The 18,969-nt window shown below is 49.5% G+C and overlaps 1 long non-coding RNA gene across 4 annotated transcripts in view; it reads right to left on the bottom strand.

The window, feature by feature from the left end:
• Positions 1-18,969, bottom strand: part of LOC119623946 (uncharacterized) — a 346,855-nt gene that overhangs the window by 252,113 nt on the left and 75,773 nt on the right. For all 4 annotated transcript variants that reach the window (XR_005240051.2, XR_005240056.2, XR_005240062.2 and 1 more), the window contains exon 2: positions 9,680-9,785. This is a non-coding gene — a long non-coding RNA (uncharacterized lncRNA). The remainder of the gene's footprint in view (positions 1-9,679; positions 9,786-18,969) is intronic.

The following is an 18,969-nucleotide window of genomic DNA, read 5'->3' as shown; positions in this document are numbered from 1 at the left end:
AAAGGCGTTCCAGGCATAGGAAACAGCCTGAAGCCAGTAGTTCTCAATGTGTGGTCCGCAGGTCAGCAGCACGGGCGTGGGCATTACCTAGGAACTGGTTAGAAATGCACATTCTTGGCCAGGCACAGTGGCTCACACCTGTAATCCTAGCACTTTGGGAGGCCAAGGCAGGAGGATCACGAGGTCAGGAGTTCAAGACCAGCCTGGCCAACATAGTGAAACCCCATCTCTACTAAAAATACAAAAATTAGCCAGCCGTGGTGGTACATGCCTGTAGTCCCAGCTACTCGGGAGGCTGAGGCAGGAAAATCGCTTGAACCCGGGAGGTGGATGTTGCAGTGAGCCGAGATCACACCACTGCACTCCAGCTTGGGCAGCAGAGTGAGACTTTGTCTCAAAAAAAAAAAAGAAAGAAAGAAAGAAAAAGAAATGCACATTCTTAGGCTCTGCCACAGATCTTTTAAATCATAATCTCTGGGGGTGGGGCCCAACAATATTTGTTTTAACAAGCTCTTTAGATGATTCCGATGTAGACTAAAGTTTGAGAACCACTGACCCAAGCCAGAGGTCAGCAAAGTTTTTGTCTATGAAGAACAAGATAGTAAATATTTCAGGCTTTGAAGGTCAGATGGTCCCTGTTGCAACCTCTGAACTCTGTAGTTGTTGTGTGAAAGCAGCCACAGATGAGATATACAAACAAATGGGTGTAGTGATATTACTTACAAAAAACGGGCAGCTGTGGCCTGTGAGCTATAGTTTCCCCACCCCCGACCTCAGCAAAGGTACCATGTCAAAGCACGCACTTTTTTTTTTTTTTTTTTTGAGACAGAATCTTGCTCTGTTGCCAAGGCTGAAGTGCAGTGGCACTATCTCAGCTCACTGCAACCTCCACCTCCCGGGTTCAAGCGATTCTCCTGCCTCAGCCTCCCTAGTAGCTGGGATTACAGGCACGCACCACCATGCTTGGCTAATTTTTGTGTTTTTCTTTTTGTTTTTGTTTTTTTCTTGAGATGGAGTATTGCTCTTGTTGCCCAGGCTGGAGTGCAATGGCATGATCTCAGCTCACTGCAATCTCTGCCTCCCGGGTTCAAGCAATTCTCCTGCCTCAGCCTCCCAAGTAACTGGGATTACAGGCATGCACTACCACGCCCAGCTAATTTTTTGTATTTTTAGTAGAGATGGGGTTTCACTATGTTGACCAGGCTGGTCTCAAACTCCTGACCTCAGGTGATTGACTCATCTCAGCCTCCCAGAGTGCTAGGATTATAGGCGTGAACCACCGCACCCAGCCTAATTTTTGTATTTTTAGTAGAGATGGGGTTTCACCATGTTGGCCAGGTTGGTCTCGATCTCCTTACCTCAGGTGACCCACCCACCTCCGCCTCCCAAAGTGCTGGGATTGCAGGCGTGAGTCACCGCACCCAGCCTGCAACATGCACTTTTTTTTTTTTTTTTTTTTTTGAGATGGAGTCTCACTCTGTTGCCCAGGCTGGAGTGCAGTAGCACCGTATCAGCTCACTGCAACCTCCATCTCCTGGGTTCAAGCAATTCTCCTGCCTCAGCCTCCCAAGTAGCTGGGATTACAGGTGCCCACCACCACACACCCGGCTAATTTTTTTATATTGTTAGTAGAGACAGGGTTTCACCATGTTGGCCAGGCTGGTCTCAAACTCCTGACCTCAGGTGATCCACCCACCTCAGCCTCCCAATGTGCTGGGATTACAGGCATGAGCCACCGCGCCATTTAAGCTCACAATTCACATCTCTAGCTAACAGAAGTAAAATTTCAGGGCTAAACAAATTTCTTTTTTATAAAAATTCCATTTATTCAACAAATTAGTAAATGCCTTCTCCACATTCAATATACAGAAATGAAAAAGACGTTATCAGCAACCTTCCAAAAAAGGAACTCAAATTAGCTGAGCGCCTGTCATGAGCCAGCAACTGCACATGTGTTGTCCCATTTATTCCTCGCACAACCCTACCACGTTGGTGCTATTCTCCCCATTTGATAATTAAGGAGACTGAGGTTCAGAGGCCAAAGTGGCTTGCCCTAGGCCACACAGCCAGGATTCAGATCCAGTTCTGACCAATTCCAAAGCCACGGCTGTGTTTCCCAAGGGAAAGACCTGACAGTCAGTGCAGACTGGGCTTGTTTCATGAAAACCACTTTGGTGCATGTGTCTTTATGAATGGGTGTACCTTCACGCCATCAAGCCTGACCAGTAGCCCCACCGCCCTGCCTCCCTAGTCCTGCCACCAGTACCTTCTCCTTCTGCCTTCAGGAAAGTCAGCCAGGCACAGTTGCTCATGCCTGTAATCCCAGCATTTAGGGAGGCTGAGACAGGAGGATCATTTGAGCCCAAGAGACCAGCCTGGGCAATATAGTGAGACCCCATCTCTACCAAAAAAAAACAAAAACTTAGCTGGCATAGTGGTGCATGCCTGTAGCCCCCAGCTTGGGAGGCTGAGGCAGGAGGATCACTTGAGCCCAACAGCTCAAGGCTGCAGTGAGCTGTGATTGCACCACTGTACCCTAGCAACAGAGGGGAACCCTGTCGCAAAAAGAAAAAAAAAAAAAGGAAAGTCAAATGCCACTTGTCTCATCTGCCAAAAGAGCCGTGAAATGAATCTGAAAGAAAGTGGAGAAATAAATCACAACTTTCCCACGTGTTGTATGCCTCTTCTCAAAATGCAAGCTGGGGCTCCCTGGGAGATGGGGAGTGTTGCTACTTTTTAATAATATGCAAAGTGATTTTTTAGGAAGAATGTGCTTTTTTGGATGAACATTGATTGAATCCCATCTTTCTGACCAGAGAGCTAAATCAAGCCTTTCAGGCAGGTGATTGAAACGATGCTAGAAGTCTATTTGATTTCACTCAAACCCGCCCTTGTGAGAAGGGAACTAAGAGCTTCCCGCTATCTCAAGAATCATCAGATTAAGGAGAAGCTGGAGCTAATAAGGAACCAGAGTGGCTGTTTCAGCCCCAGCTTCTGGCTGAATGCAGCTGGTTCTGAAGAGGCTAGGATCCCCAGGGGCCAGGAGCAGTGACTTCCCGCCTCTCCCGCCCAGAAAGTTTCTCCTTCCAGCCAATATAATGTTTTTTGTTTCAGGTTAGCTTTGCAGAAATAAATTCATGCATCTTCTGCAGTTAACTGGGGCACGAAAGTGGCCATGGCTTTGGGGAAGTAACCAGTTTGCACAGCACTGTACCAGGAAGGGACCCAGACTCCTGGGAGGCGCTTCAGTGAAACAGGAGGAGCTATGGACATGTCCTCATCCTGGCTTCGTTTCTGCACAGCAGCCACTACTGCACTCTCGTCCCCTTGTCCCCTCCCCTGGCCCATGTGAAACCTGGTCTCAGTGAATTATCCCCTGGGAAGGTTCTGGCTCCCCGAGAAAGGGAGGAACAAAGGACCTTCCAAAATGCTGCAGGCATTCCAAATTTTCTTTTTGGGGCAGTGAATCCTCGGGGACAGCTATCAACACTCTCTCATCAGCCTCTTCTCCACAGCTATCATCTGTCTATCTTTATAAGGCCCCTCCTGATACACTCTCTCTTTTCTCTCTTGCCGCTTCGCTCCTCCCCAGGGCTACTTCTCCCTCTTCCCCAAAGACAACCTCAAAACACCTCAGAGATTAACTGAAAGCTGTATCCAGAATATGATCAGTTTAGCTCAGCCAGAAGCCTCCTGCACCCCCTTTGTCACAGCTCCCGTGGCAAAGACGCTCTCCCAAATGGGCAGGAGAACCAGAGGGCAAGACCCCAGAGCAGTGGCCTGGAAGGCCCAGCGATGGCCTCCTTCGCAGGGAACAGAATTACCCTGAGAACTTCGAAGAGTCACCAGCATGCGGGTCTAGAAGGCAGCCTGCTTGGAAACGAGTGACCTGCCTGGAGACAGGTGACCTCCCTGGAGCCAAGTGACAGGTGACCTCCTGGTGCTGCCCTCCCCATGCTACCTGCACTGCTTTGCCTGGTCTGCTATGTGAGCATGGCCTGGGGCTCATGCCCACAGCAGCTTGCAATAGGCAAAAGCATCCCCACTGCTCCCCACAAAACTAGATTAAACAAAAATGAGACAGAAGTGGGGCCTGGTATTTGCAAAGGATACAGAGAGAGAGAGAATGTGACTAGATTGGATGCACCTGCCCAGAAAAGGGGTGAGACCTCATTTATCTTTATCTTTTTTTTTTTTTTTTTTTTTTTGAGAAGGAATTTCACTCTTGTAGCCCAGGCTGGAGTGCAATGGCGCAATCCCGGCTCACTGCAACCTCTGCCTCCTGGGTTCAAGCGATTCTCCTGCCTCAGCCTTCCAAGTAGCTAGGATTACAGGCATGTGCCACCATGTCCAGCTAATTTTGTATTTTTAGTAGAGATGGGGTTTCTCCATGTTGATCAGGCTGGTCTCAAACTCCCGACCTCAGGTGATCCACCTGCCTCGGCCTCCCAAAGTGCTGGGATTACAGGCGTGAGTCACCGCACCCGGCCAACCTCATTTATCTTTTAACCCCAATAGCTGCCTCTGTGCCTGGCTCTGTGCAATGACAGAGAGAGAGGGAGAGGTGAAAAGAGAGAGGAAATCAGGAAGAAAAAGAACTTGTTGGAAAGCACGTTGAGCCAGAGCTCAGAAAACTGAATCGCAGGGCAATGCAGATTTCTCAGGCACCAGACAAAAGGATCCTGGATCAGGTTTGGACTCAGGGGGATGGCTAGCCCAGCCAGACTGACAGAAGCAAGATGCTGGCTGACCTTAGACAGAGACTGAGAGCGGTGGGCTGGGAGTCAGAAAGCCAGCCCCACTAGCCAGCCCCCTGACAGTGTCCCCTGGGCCTCAGTCTCCTCACCAGTAAAATGGGTTGATGACACCATCTTCAAGATGCCTTCTCACATGTGCTCTGTGCTAGCCTCACCTGTAGACAGCTGGGCCTTGACAGAACACCCTGCCTGGGCAAAATGTTGTGGGGGCACTCAGAGGGCAAGCCAAAAAGTGTGTTGCTGACCTAGAAGTCCCCAGAAGGAAGATGGAGAGGAAGATAGAGACACCAGAAGGTACATATCCAGACCTGCTGGCAACAGTGGGGCTGGCAGGTGGGGAGGGGGCACAATCAGGCAGCTACATCCCCTTCCCACCGTGCCTCTGAACACCACCTCTAAAGCCAGTCCTCTCATGTTCTTCTGCCTTGCTACTTAATACATCCTGTTCTTTTCCCTCATAGCACCCATCCCGATTTTTTTTTCTTATTTATTTAGAAAACAACCATTTATTACAGAGCACTTACATGTGCCAAGCACTGTTTCTAAGTGCTTTATGAATATTAATTCCCCTAGTCCTCATAACAACCCTCTGAGTTCAGGGCTATGGTTCATCCCATTTTACAGATGAGCAAACTGAGACACAGAAAATGAAGGAACTTGCCCAAGATCACTGCAGTGAAAAAGCAGCAGAGCCAGGATTCAAACCCATGCCCTTCCTAAGGGCAGGGCTTAGATCTGTTTCATTCACAGTCTGGCGCATAAGAGGTGCCAGATACATTTACTGAATACAGAACTGAATGCTAGGACGCAGATTGGCTGACACAGGTTCAAACTACCACTGAAGAGACCTCTGGGGCCAGGCAGGAACCTGCTCCCACGGCTGCGGGGCATCAAAGATGGGGTCGAGTCTGCTCCCCACCCGGCCCTTCTGCATCCTGGGCCAGGGTTGACCTGGGCCCTAAGCAGTGAGGAGACCTCAAGAGGATCCCTGAGTCTGGCTCCAACCTGTCCTGGGGTCTGTGGGAACAGGAGCCTCTGCCTTCCTGTGGCTTCCTCTACCCCCCTCCACCTCCATGGTTGGAGACTCCAATTAATTATGCTGTGTAATTAGATAAAGAATATTCATTTTTCATTAATGACGGTAAACCCTTGCTCTGTGGCTGAGTTCCTTATGTTTTAATTAAGCGGGGCTCCTGAAAGCCGCGTGGCTCCTCTGCGAGTGCCCCCTCTTCTAATGAACAGTCACTTAGAATTTTAAGAAGTGACGGATTCCTTCCCCAAGTTAATTACCCCAAAATTAGCTTAATCACAGCTCATTTAAACTTATCTAAACAACGGCGCAAGGAGTTCCAGGAAACAGAGGTTCTGACTTTCCTCATTAGAGTCAAAAAAAGTAATAATAAGGAGTTCCAGGAAACAGAGGTTCTGACTTTCCTCATTAAGAGTCAAAAAAAGGAATAATAACATAAACATCCCCTCTAGTAGGTAGTGGTGACCCCTTAGTCCTTCAGCTGCAGCTTGCTCAGAGCAGGAATGTTTACAGCATCAGGGGACTGACCCAGGGATGGGGACATTTGGCCTTTTTCAAGGCCAATGGCCCATCTGTGGCTGCCTGGGTTCCTGGGGTTGAGGAGTGCTAAGGACCCCTCTCCTAGTGGCTCTGAGAAAGGGAAAAGCCCCAGGCCTTGGTCTGTCACTGCCCCTCCCACCCCCAAACACCCCTGCCTCTCCACGCCCTCTTAGGTCAGGTCATAGCCAGAGTTGTAGCTTTGCTTGGCCCCTCCTGCTGGGCTTGTACAGACCACAGTGTCTTTGCAGAGCAGGGGACAAGGGGCTGGAGAAGCACAGACCAGGAATTCCATCTCAACTCTCTGCAGACAAGGCCCCCACCAGCACAAGGCCTGACATCATAGACACTCAATATGCATTTATTGAATGAATAAATTAATGAATGACCAACTGCATGGCCCTAGAATGCCGAGCCAGAATCAACAGAAAAACTTCCGGATTTTAGCTCACTACAAAAAAAGAATTATCTTCCAGTAAAATCTACTTAAGCTGCCTTGGAAGAACATTATCAAGACCTCATTGTGTGGCAGGCACTGGGTCAAGTCCTTAATATCAAATGTCTTGGATAGTCCTCACAACAGCCCTGTGTCATAAGGATGAGTATTATTATCTTCATGTCACAGGTGGGAAACTGAGGCACAAAGAGGTGACAGAACTCACCCAAGGTCACATTGATAATAAATGGCAGGATTTAAGCCCAAACAGTCAGGCTCCAGAGCCTCTTGGATAAGGAGTAAGTTCCCTGGACTGGGGGTTGTTCAAGAGGATGCTGTGGGACCACAGGTCTGGAGGATGCTCTAGAGGGGCCCTGTGTTGGAAGGAAAAAGAGGAGAGACTAGGTCACTCATGAACCCCCATTCTGTTGCAGATTGGAAGGGTTTGAGGCATCCGACATTTCCACCCACCATGGGAATGCTGCTTAATCTAATCCTGTGGTTTGGAATGGTGAGACTGGAGCAAGCCCTGCAGATAAGCACCAGCCCGCCCCACAGGGACCAGGCAGGCCAGCAGGAGGTGCAGCTTTCCTTCCTCACAGAACAGCTGAGTGGAGGCTGTTGCACTCCTGTTCAGAGGGGGCTGGGAGATTATTTATCTGCATCCTCTGTTCCACACAGTTGGCTTTTCTCTGCCAACTCCCTATAGGGGTGGGAATGCTCAAAAAGCCTGGAAGGGGCGGTGAGCCATCATAAAAGGCTTCCAAAAATAAGAGGCTGCCTTCCTGGGAGAGATAAATGGCTCTGGCAGCCCCATGCTCCCGGCCCCTTCTGCCCAATCCCAGGTCACTCAGGCTCACCAAAGGACTCTAGCTCCTGGCAAGGATCCAGAACTTGCCAGCCATTACCTGTCCCCTCCTCCAACTCCCCCCACCCCACCCCCCACCACCAAGAGGCGGCACCACCGCGGAGACACTGTAATTCCAGCTGTCACTGCCCTAATTACACTCCACGGTCCTCCCGCCAGCACCGTGCACCCCGCGCAGCCTGCATAATGGGCCTTGTTTTTAAAGACACTCTCTCCTTTTCACAGAGGCCTTTTGAAGGCGAACAATCTCACACAATGTCGCTTAATGACAGCACTGCCTAGCTCTCCAGCAATTCCCAACCCCCAGCCCCCAGCCCCCTTCGTCTCTCGCTCTCTTTTTTATTTTTTTACTTGATAATCATCATAATTGTCATAATCACCCTGGAGTTAAGAGAAGGTACCTGGGACATTTCAATCAATTATAAAGTGACCTAATAAAAGGTCAGGATGGTCTGTGGAGCAGGAGCCTGCAGGGAGGGAGAGAGACAGACACACAATCACACATGAGCGAGTGCAGGGATGTGCATGCACACGCACACCCCACACGGGTACACAGGCCACACACGTGCACACGCCAGGCCCTGAAGGCTGACAGCAAGGGAGTCAGAGACATGGGAGACTTCCTCCTGATGCTTCGGAACAAAGAACAGGGTTGGATCCTCTGGGAGAGACCCGTCGACCCCACCCACCCCAAGCCCTATAGAAAGCTCTCTTGCCTGACCAAAGCACAGCGCAGGGAGCCTCACAGCAGTGATCAGGACTACAGGTATCAGAGGCCAGTGCCCTGAATCTGAGTTACTGCTTAGCTCCTTTCTGGCTCCCTATTTAATCTCTCAAAGCCTCACCATACTCATCTGGAAAACAGGACAGCAAACAAACCCACTATAAAGTTCTGGAGAGGACTGAATGTTCTGACCAAATTATCTAAAACAGTTTCTCTCATCTGGGCATGGTGGCTCACGCCTATAATGCCAACACTTTGGGAGGCTGAGGAGGGAAGATTTCTTGAGCCTAAGAGTTTCAGACCAGCCTGGGCAACATAGCAAGACCTCGTCTCCACGAGAAAAAAAAAACAAAAATAGCCTGGCGTAGTGACATGCGCCTGTAGTCCCAGCTGCTCAGGAGGCTGAGGTGGAAGGATTGCTCGAGCCTGGAAATTCAAGACTGCAGTGAGCCATGATCACACCACTGCACTCCAGCCTGGGCAACAGAACAAGACCCTATCTCAAAAATAAAAATAAAAAATAATTCCTCTCAGTGTATTAATGTATTTCCTTTAGGGCAATTACAACAATCTGAAAATACATTTTGTAGAGAGAGATATATATATAGATATATAGAGCTGCTGAACACACACCTCCTCCCATGTGGCTATCAGATCCTTGAGGGCAGCTTTACTCACATCTAGAGCATTTGAGATTAAAGAGCACAAACACCAGAGCTCAACTTGCCAAGTTCAAATCCTGATGCCAACACCTACCAACCGTGTGACCTTGGGTTAATTACTCAACCTCTCTGTGTCTCAGTTTTCCACAGCCGTAAAACTGGGATAATAAGAGTACCTACCTTGAGGGCTGTTGTGAGAATTAAAGAATGTATTATACATTAAGTGCTTGGAATGGTGCCCGCTCATAGTAAGCACTGTTTACCAAGGTTGTGGCATTATCCCAAACACTTCCAACAATGCCTGCCATCATGCAGACACTCAATAAAGATCTGTTGAGTGGATAACGCATGTACAGCTCTTAGCAGTGAGTTTATACATGGCAAGCATTCAATATGTGTCAGCTATTATTATCATCTTCATCACCATTATTGTCATTACTGGGCATGGCTCTCGCCCTCCCTGCTCCCTCTGGGATCACTGTCCCCATCGTTCGGATGAGGAGTTGAAGCCAGGGACAGCTTGCCACAAAAGTCCCACCACTCTGGGCAGTCAGGACCCAACCCCTGTTCTCTGGGCCTCAGCTCTTTCCCCACCCAGAAGCCTCACCTGAACTGCTGGCTCCAGAGGTGTTTAATAAACGCACGTCCCTCCCGCAGACACTCACCTCTCAGCTGCTAAAGCCTGGAGTCCAATCTGCTTTTGATGTGTCGAGGCCTCCTAGGAGCAGGCTCTTCCATCTAGAGGCTGAGCCATCTGCCACTAGCCCGGAGCTGTTGGGAGCCAGAGAGGAACAGGAGCAGGGTGTGAAAGGGTTTCGTGCTCCTTGAAGCAGGGCAGGAGTGGGAGGAAGGACACAGCCGTGTCAGACCTCTTCCCCCACCCACTTGTAAGACCCCGCAGTGAGACATGAGCCATCAGCACCACACCGGAAATAAACGCCAAAGCCAGCACCTCCAGAGAGGCCAAGTCCAGGTCCTCAGCAGAAGGGGACAGAGCCCTGGCCAGAGCTTCATACCAGGACAGGAAAGTTCTAGACTGGGGGAGCCAGAAGTGGAACCCATAGGTCCCTCTAACCAAAACTAACAAATCAGCTTAAAGCAGATAAGATCAAGGTCGGATCTTTAAATGCCCTAAAAACTGAAAAGAATTTGGTACCATTCCCTTCCCCTCCCCTACTATAAATTTCAAAATAAAATTTGATTTTTTTTTTTTTTTTTTTTTTTTTTTTTTTTTTTTGAGACGGAGTCTTGCTCTGTCGCCCAGGCTGGAGTGCAGTGGCCGGATCTCAGCTCACTGCAAGCTCCGCCTCCCAGGTTCACGCCATTCTCCTGCCTCAGCCTCCTGAGTAGCTGGGACTACAGGCGCCCGCCACCTCGCCCGGCTAGTTTTTCGTATTTTTTAGTAGAGACGGGGTTTCACCGTGTTAGCCAGGATGGTCTTGATCTCCTGACCTCGCGATCCGCCCATCTCGGCCTCCCAAAGTGCTGGGATTACAGGCTTGAGCCACCGCGCCCAGTCTGATTTTTTTTTAAATGACACAAAAGTTACAGGAATTACAAAAGCTACTGTAATCCCTGTGCAGTGATCAGGGTTGTGGACTCTGGAGCCTGGCTGGCTGGATTTAAATCCTGGCTTTGGGCAAGTCACTTGACCTTACTGTGCCTCAGTGTCCTCATCTTTAAAGGAAGTGATGACACCAGATTACTTCTTCAGGTGTTTGTGAGGATTAAGGATAATATAAATTAAGTACTGACAGCAAAACCTGTCACAGAGGGAAGGCTTATTAAATGTTATTATTATGACTCTTGAAATTAAAATACCTGCTTTCTAGGTTTTTAGATTGCAAAATTCCAGATAAGTTCATTGATGCCGAGTATTTTACCTTTTCTGGTGCCCCCCACTTGTGGCTGCCCTCGGCATGGGCTCAGGTTTGTCATGAGTAACACAGCCCCCAGCAAGGAGCATGGAGAGGACTAAGGTCATTTCCCCAGACGGTGCCAGCACCACCATGACACCCTGAGGCCAGCATCTGGCACCATGCCAGAGCCATGGCTACAAGGAGCATGGGTGGGGAAGCATCAGCAGAGCCCCCCACCCGGAGTTAGTGTCTAGTCACTGAGAAAGGGCAGGGAAAGTCAGGAATCAAGCCCCTCCTAGATACACTTTAGGGCCAGTAGGTCCACACCATAGGCAAGAGGTCTGGATTCATCTGTCAGAGAAAAGCACAGAAGCAGCAAGGAAGAGAAAAGGACACAGAGAGAGGCTCAAGTGGGCGAGGGCTTAAATCCTTCCTGGCTGGGACCACACTTGGCGCCCAAGCTGGCAGGTGGGTCTGAGGAGAGAAACGGCAGGGCTGGAGCCAAAGGGGTCTCTGTTTTCTGCCAGCCACCTGGGTCCCCTTCAGAGCCGCAGATGAAACCCAGGGGACTTAGCTCTGTCTTCAAGTGCAGGGAAAATCAGATTTTGTCTAGTCACTCTTGATTGGGATAGTAATTAAGCACTCAAGAAAGGAGCACTGTCTCGGGGAGCAGCCACCGGTTGCCTGCATAGCCCTAGCAGTCTCTAAGGACTCCTCTTCGCTGCCTGTCCTGGGGCTGCAGCTACATGCTCTGGCAGCCACTTGGACTCCCAGTGATCCTGCCCCCTCCATCTCACCAGTCACAGGGGTGGGGATTGGGGCACCTCACCCTGCCAGAGCCAATCAGCATCATCCTTCAAGAACTTGGGATTGGAAGAGAGGGAAACATTCTGCTTCTCCTGAGACAGTTGGTGTTGTTCCATGTAGCCCCCAGAGCTGAAGGAGCTGAATTCCCTGCCACGTGGACCAGAGTAGCAAAGGAAGTTGGACTGCAGAGGAGAGAAGCAAGACACAGATGTGAAGACAGGCAGTGAGGAGCAGAGACAGAGGAGAGAGCGCATCTCCAGGAGCCAGCTCCAGCCCTTTCCCAAGGACCTGCCACATCCCTCCAGGAAACACTCAATGTCCTTACAGCCAAGTTCCCCTTAGGACTGAGCTACTTTAAGTGGTTTGCTATTTCTTCAACCGAGATGCTAACTGGTATGTTTCCTGCTATCCCTGACACTACTAATCCTAAATTCCATCATTCATTTACTAACAATGCATACATCTGTTTCACATGCATCTCATCTTCAGAAACAAAATGTGAAAAGGGGTGGGGAATACTTCTTATTGAATCCAAATGAATTCCTCTGCCCCACGTGGCCCAGTCTTGCCTTGGTACTACACGCAAAGAAACAGTCTGATGGCCAAAAGCAATTAAAAACGAAATTCTAATCTTCGCTTGAATCTCTCCAAGCACTGTAAAAAGGATCCAGCTAAAACCCCATAGACTCTTTGATAAAGACCCTTTCCTCATTTCTCCTCCTTTCCCCAGAGCCTCACATCCTCCAAACCTTAAAATTCTTGCCCCACTCACCCAGCACTTGGTCTCTTCCCCTCTCCTCCTCTTTCTCAGCAATTCCTGACGTAAACGTTTGAGGTTTGGGGCTCTTTTGTTCTCTAATTTCCCTCATACTTCCATTGTCCACAGCAAAAGACAGCCCTGAAATGGACCCTGCAGCTAGAACCTCCACCCCTGCGTCACCCTCCAGTCCTGTCTGCTTGGTGTCCCAGTCTGGCTCACAGAGTCCTGAAAACTAGGTTGGCAAGGACAGAGTGAGTCCCTAGAGAGCACAGGAGGGGAAGCAGAGTGAGAAGAAAAATCCCTCTCAAAACTGGGGTCGGAGGGAGAGAGTGGGCAGGCTGAGAGCCTCCCAAGTCAGCCCATCTTGGTTCTGCACCTTTTAGTCATGGAGATGTGATTCTGTGCCCTAGGGGCAGCTGACCCTGGCTTGCCTTCACCTCCACCTGGGGCAAACAGATCCAAAGCCCCCAGCTCCCCTCTCCACGCCACATCCCCAAGACACTATCCTGACTTCCCAGTCCTGACTTCCAGTGGCCTAGTGATGCCACCCTTACTGCCATTTATACAAGATCGGGTCCTTACATCAGTCTGGTTCTCCTTTTCCGCAGCCAATTGACCACCAGTCCAGAGGGTCCCTCCAGGTCATCTCCGAATTCACCCTCATAGCTTCTGCCTAGACAGCTCATAACTGGGCCACAGCCTCCTGCCTGGCTCCTTCCTGCCAGTGCTATCTAAACTCCACCAAAAACCCTGCCATCTGCTGGGTGCGGTGGCTCATACCTGTTATCCCAGCACTTTGGGAGGCCAAGATGGGTGGATCACCTGAGGTCAGGAGTTTGAGACCAGCCTGGCCAACATGGTAAAACCCCATGTCTACTAATAATACAAAAATTAGCCAGGCGTGGTAGCAGATGCCTGTAATCCCAGTTACTCAGGAGGCTGAGGCAGGAGAATCGCTTGAACCCAGGAGGCGAAGGTTGCACCACTGCACTCCAGCCTGGGTGACAGAGCAAGACTCAGTCTCAAAAAAAAAAAAAAAACTGCCATCTCCAATGAGTGTGCACACTTGCACATACAGGCACACGCAGGCACATTAGAGATCCATATTTCTTCTCCCAGAAGCACCACTTCCATTTTTCTCTCCCAGTGACTCCCTGCTGCCTAGTTTATACCTTGCTGTTTTCTCTCCCTGGCATTCAAGGCCCTTCATAGTTTGTCCCCTTCTCTCAGCCCAGCCTCCCTGACTCAAGCTCTTCAGTCCATCTCAGCTCACTTGTCACCACTGCAAAGCCTTTGCTCAGCTGGTGCTCACCTGGAATGCTACCTGCACCTCTACAAACCCAGCCCAGCCTTCAGGCCCCTAAGCCCACGTTCCTTTCTTTGGGTACATAAATGTTATTGAGATACTTCCATTCTTCCATGGCATATCACTCCAATTTTAAGCTCTCAAGGGCAAGTGATGGGTCCTTCCAGACTTCAAGAACTACCATACAAAGCAAATCACAGAACAGTAAACCTAGTACAACCCCATTTTGGGGATTGTACTCATGTAGGTGTGTGTTTATAGGTGAGTGAGTGGGTGTGTGTGTGTGCGTGCACAGAGAAAAAAATCTTGAAGGACACAGTCAAACTTTTCACACTGATTATCTCCAGAGGCTGGGGTAAGAGATAGGGATGAGAAACGTTCAGTTTTTACTTTCCATTTCTTTACTGTTTGAATTTATTATGGCAAGAATATATCACTTTTGTAATTTTTTCCTTAGGAAAAAAAAAAGAGCACTTTATAGGGAGCCAGGGAGCCAGAATACTTTGGTTCCAGTCCTTGCTATGCCACTAAGTCATTAGGTGACCATAGCCAAGTCCCTTCCCTCTCTTGGTTTCAGATCCCCTTCCATGTAACATGGGGCTCATTCTAGACCAGTGGTTTCAAAGGTTCCAAGGTGGCTCTGCAGAGCAAGAAGATGCTGGGCAGCTGGGCTGCAGCCCCTGGTTCCTGCATCACCCTGAGCTGACTTTTTTCCATTTTGTCCACTTGACATATTAAATTTCCAGTTCTTCAGTTAGGTGTTAGAAAACATCACCAGGGTGCACACTGTGATCCCAGCTACGAGGGAGGCTGAGGCAGGAGAATCGGAGGTTGCAGTGAGCCGAGATGGTGTCACTGCACTCCAGCCTGGGCAACAGAGTGAGACACCGTCTCAAAAAGAAAAGAAAATCATCACCAGGAAGTAATGAGGAATGCCAGGTGGGTTTTGGATGGGATTGACAAGTCAGATCTTTGCAGAAAGCAGGCACTCCTATGATCCTGGTGAGGATGTAAAATGGTTCAGCCACTGCGGAAAAGAGCTTGGATGTTCCTCAAAAACAGTTAAATATAGGTCAGGCATGGTGGCTCATGCCTGTAATCCCAGCACTTTGGGAGGCTGAGGTGAGCTAATATTGTTAGGCTTGTGTCCCCACCCAAATCTCCTCTTTTTTTTGAGACGGGAGTTTCGCTCTTGTCACTCAGGCCAGAGTACAATGGCTCGATCTCAGCTCACTGCAACCTCCCAGGTTCAAGTGATTCTCCTGCCTCAGCCTCCCAAGTAGCTGGGATTACAGGCGTGCACCACCACGCACACCTGGCTAATTTTGTATTTTTTTAGTAGAGACAGGGTTTCACCATGTTGGTCAGGCTGGTCACGAACTCTTAACCTCAAGTGATCCACCCACCTTGGCCTCCAAAAGTGCTGAGATTACAGGCGTGAGTCACTACTCCCAGCCCCAAATCTCATCTTGAATTGTAATCCTCCTAATCCCTACGTGTCAAGGGAGAGACCAGGTGGAGGTAATCAAATCATAGGCGTAGTCTGCCCCACGCTGTTCTCTTGACAGTGAGTGAGTTCTCACAAGATCTGATGGGTTTATACGGAGTTCTTCCCACTTCACTGGGCAATTCTCCCTCCTGCCACCTCTAAGAGGGTACCTTGCTTCCCCTTTGCCTTCCACCATGATTGTCAGTTTCCTGAGGCTTCCTCAGCCATGCTGAAATTTGAGTCAATTAAACCTCTTTTCTTTCTAAATTACCCAGTCTCAAGCAGTTCTTTACAGCAGTATGAAAATGGACTAATACACAGACAGATCACTTGAGCTCAGGAGCTCAAGACCAGCTGGGGCAACACAGCAAAACCCTGTCTCTACAAAAAATACAAAAGCTAGCTGGGTGCAATGGCACGCACCTGTGGTCCCAGCTGCTTGGGAGGCTGAGGGAAGAGAATTGCTGGAGCCTAGGGGGCAGAGGTTGCAGTGAGCCAAAATTGTACCACTGCACTCCAGCCCGGGCAACAGGGCAAAATCCTGTCTCAAAATAAAAAAATAAACATAGAGTTACCATATAACTGAACAATTCCACTCCTAGGTATGCAGTCCCAAGAACTGAAAACAGGGACTCAAACAAATACTTGTACATGAATAGCAAAACTGTTCACAATAGTCAAATGGTGGAAACAACAAAATGTCCGTCGACAGATGAATGGATAAACAAATTGTGGTATATCCTTACAACAGAATATTATGCAGCCATAAAAGGAGATGAAGGACTGACACATGCTGAATATTGATGAACCTGGCAAACATTCTGCTAAGCAAAAGAAGCAAGTCACAAAAGGTCACACATTGTATGATTCTATTTACATGAAATATCTAGAATAGGCAAATCCAGGGGGCCGGGAAGCAGAGTAGTGGTTGCCAGAGACTGTGAGGAGGGGAGAATGTGGAGAAACTGCTTAATGGGTATGGGATTCTCTTCTGGGTTGATGGTGGCTAACATGTTTTGGAAGTAGATAGAGGTGATGGTTGTACGTCGTGAATATACAAAATGCCACTGAATCATTCACCTTAAAATGGTTAATTTTTTGTTATGTGAGTTCCACCTCAATAAAAATAATTTTTTTTTTTTTTTGAGATGGAGAGTCTTGCTGTGTCACCAGGCTGGAGTGCAGTGGCACGATCTCAGCTCACTGCAACCTCCACCTCCCAGGTTCAAGTGATTCCCCTGCCTCAGTCTCCCAAGTAGCTGGGACTACAGACACATGCCACCATGCCTGGCTACTTTTTTTTTTTTTTCCTGTATTTTAGTAGAGACGGGGTTTCACCATGTTGGCCTGGATGGTCTTGATCTCCTAACCTCATGATCTGCCTGCCTTGGCCTCCCAAAGTGCTGGGATTACAGGCGTGAGCCATCACGCCCAGTGACCTCAGTAAATTTTTAAAAAGGAAGGTCATCTGTGGTGAAGGGGAGCTGAGAATGGAGGGGGACTGGGCAGGAGCATTGGTCAGCAGGCTGTGGAGAGACAGCAAGAAAGAGACCACATGGTGAGAAGGCTGTGGGGACGGGCAGGTAGAAGAACGTTCAGGGAAGCGAGGAGAGTCAGCCGCATCCTCTTCACCTGGGAAACTGAGCAAGAGGGAACAGAGCCTGGGGAGGGGAACCAGTCGGCTTTGCCCAGCATCAGAGAGAGTCAAGGAGAGTTTGCACAGAGAGAACCTGTTGATCCAGAGGAGGTGATTATCACTCAAAGAGCAATCACAGGGTGTTCCTCACAATCCCCTTGTCTGGGCAGACTTTGTCCTGAAAGTACCAGGAAAAGGCAGGAACCTGCGTGGTCCCCCAAGGTAGGGCCAGATCCCAGCACTCTGGAGTCTATCCAGGGAGCACCCAGCTGCTCAGAGGCCAGGGCAAAAGCCCCAGTTACACAGCCTTTCCCCATCACCTTCTTTCCATGAGGTAGCTGCCCCATCACCTGGATGAGTGGAATAAGCCTCTCTCACATGGCTCAGGGAGAGATGAGTCTCCAGGAGCCCAAGCTTCCCCAGCACGAAGCCACGCAGCTCATGCTGACAGTCTGGTAGATAGCCACCTCCACACTGGACTGTGGGCCTCTGATGGGCTGGGGCTGTATGTTGTTCATCTCCTGGTCCCCAATGCCAGCACAAGTTCGATTCAGTGTATGTTCAACAAAGCTAAAAGTTCAGGCCCTGTAGCCAACCTGTCCATGTTCAAATACAGACTCTACTTCTATTTGCTGTGTAACTGTAGGCTAGTAACTACACCTTTCTGAGTCCCAGTTTCTCACCAGCAAAACACAGCTAATAAAAGTACTCATCTTCTAGGATTGCTGTGAGGATTAAAAAACATAAGAGTATATGAAGTGCTTAACACAGGATGTGGCACTTGGTGAGTACTCAATACAGAGTAGCTGTCGTTATTATTACTACTATTAGAGCAATCCACATTGACTTCTGAACCGACTTCACAAAGTCATGGGGTCTTGCATCTGGAAGGACCTCAGTTTCAATTAAGGAAACTGAGACTCAGAGAGGCTAAGAGACTTGACCAAGGCCACACAGGTACTAAGAGACTAAACTGAGACTAAATTTCCCACAGCAGCATTATTTCCTCTGCAAGCCTGCCTGAATCCTTTCTCATCTGCCCACTCATTCCAGCTTTGAATCACGCATAATTTTGTTTTATTGCTTAACTTCCTCATCTCTGGGTATGCAGGAGCATGTGTGTGTTTGTGTGCATGGGTATGAATGCACACAGGTTTGGGAGTTGGTGGGTCGTGGTTGTGTGTGTGTGTGTGTTTCTATGCATGCTCAGATGTGCGCACTTATTTTCCTGTGTGGGGTGGGGTTTCCACATGCATTTGTATGGTGTGTGAGTGTGAGCACGTGCCTGTGCACATGGGGGTGTTGTGAGTGTGAGCATGTGCCTGTGCACATGGGGGTAAGTGTTGTGGGTGAGTGTGAGCACGTGCCTGTGCACATGGGGGTAAGTGTTGTGGGTGAGTGTGAGCACGTGCCTGTGCACATGGGGGTAAGTGTTGTGGGTGAGTGTGAGCACGTGCCTGTGCACATGGGGGTAAGTGTTGTGGGTGAGTGTGAGCACGTGCCTGTGCACATGGGGGTAAGTGTTGTGGGTGAGTGTGAGCACGTGCCTGTGCACATGGGGGTAAGTGTTGTGGGTGAGTGTGAGCACGTGCCTGTGCACATGGGGGTAAGTGTTGTGGGTGAGTGTGAGCACGTGCCTGTGCACATGGGGGTAAGTGTTGTGGGTGAGTGTGAGCACGTGCCTGTGCACATGGGGGTAAGTGTGGGTCCGTGTGGGAAGGCTGCACTACATGCATGTTCGTGTGTATAACTGGGGTGAGTTTCCTCCCAAAATGGTGGTAAGATCATGGAGGGCAGAGTTGTGTCCTTCACTTCTTGGTATCCTCACAGAGCCCAGAACAGTGCCTAGCACAGAGTAGGCCTCAATAAACACGAGTGGGGTGGTGTGGAATGAGGCGCATGCCCCTTGAGAAAGCAGAAAGGATTTCCGCCTCTTCAGCAGCCCCTTCTACCGAGCTCAGCAGTTCCAGGAGGGGTGCTCCCTCGAGGCCCCTTCCAGCTGGGCCATCCCTGCCTTCCCTGAATCAGGGGTGAATGCAGAACAGCTGACTGGAGTCCTCCCCAGGGGGTGAAACAAGTGGGTGCTCAGGGACATACC

This window comes from Chlorocebus sabaeus, chromosome 20 (assembly GCF_047675955.1).
Source record: "Chlorocebus sabaeus isolate Y175 chromosome 20, mChlSab1.0.hap1, whole genome shotgun sequence".
NCBI classification, from domain to species: Eukaryota; Metazoa; Chordata; class Mammalia; order Primates; family Cercopithecidae; genus Chlorocebus; species Chlorocebus sabaeus.
The sequence above is the reverse complement of the archived record's forward strand: the minus strand, read 5'-3'. Positions and strand labels throughout refer to the sequence as shown.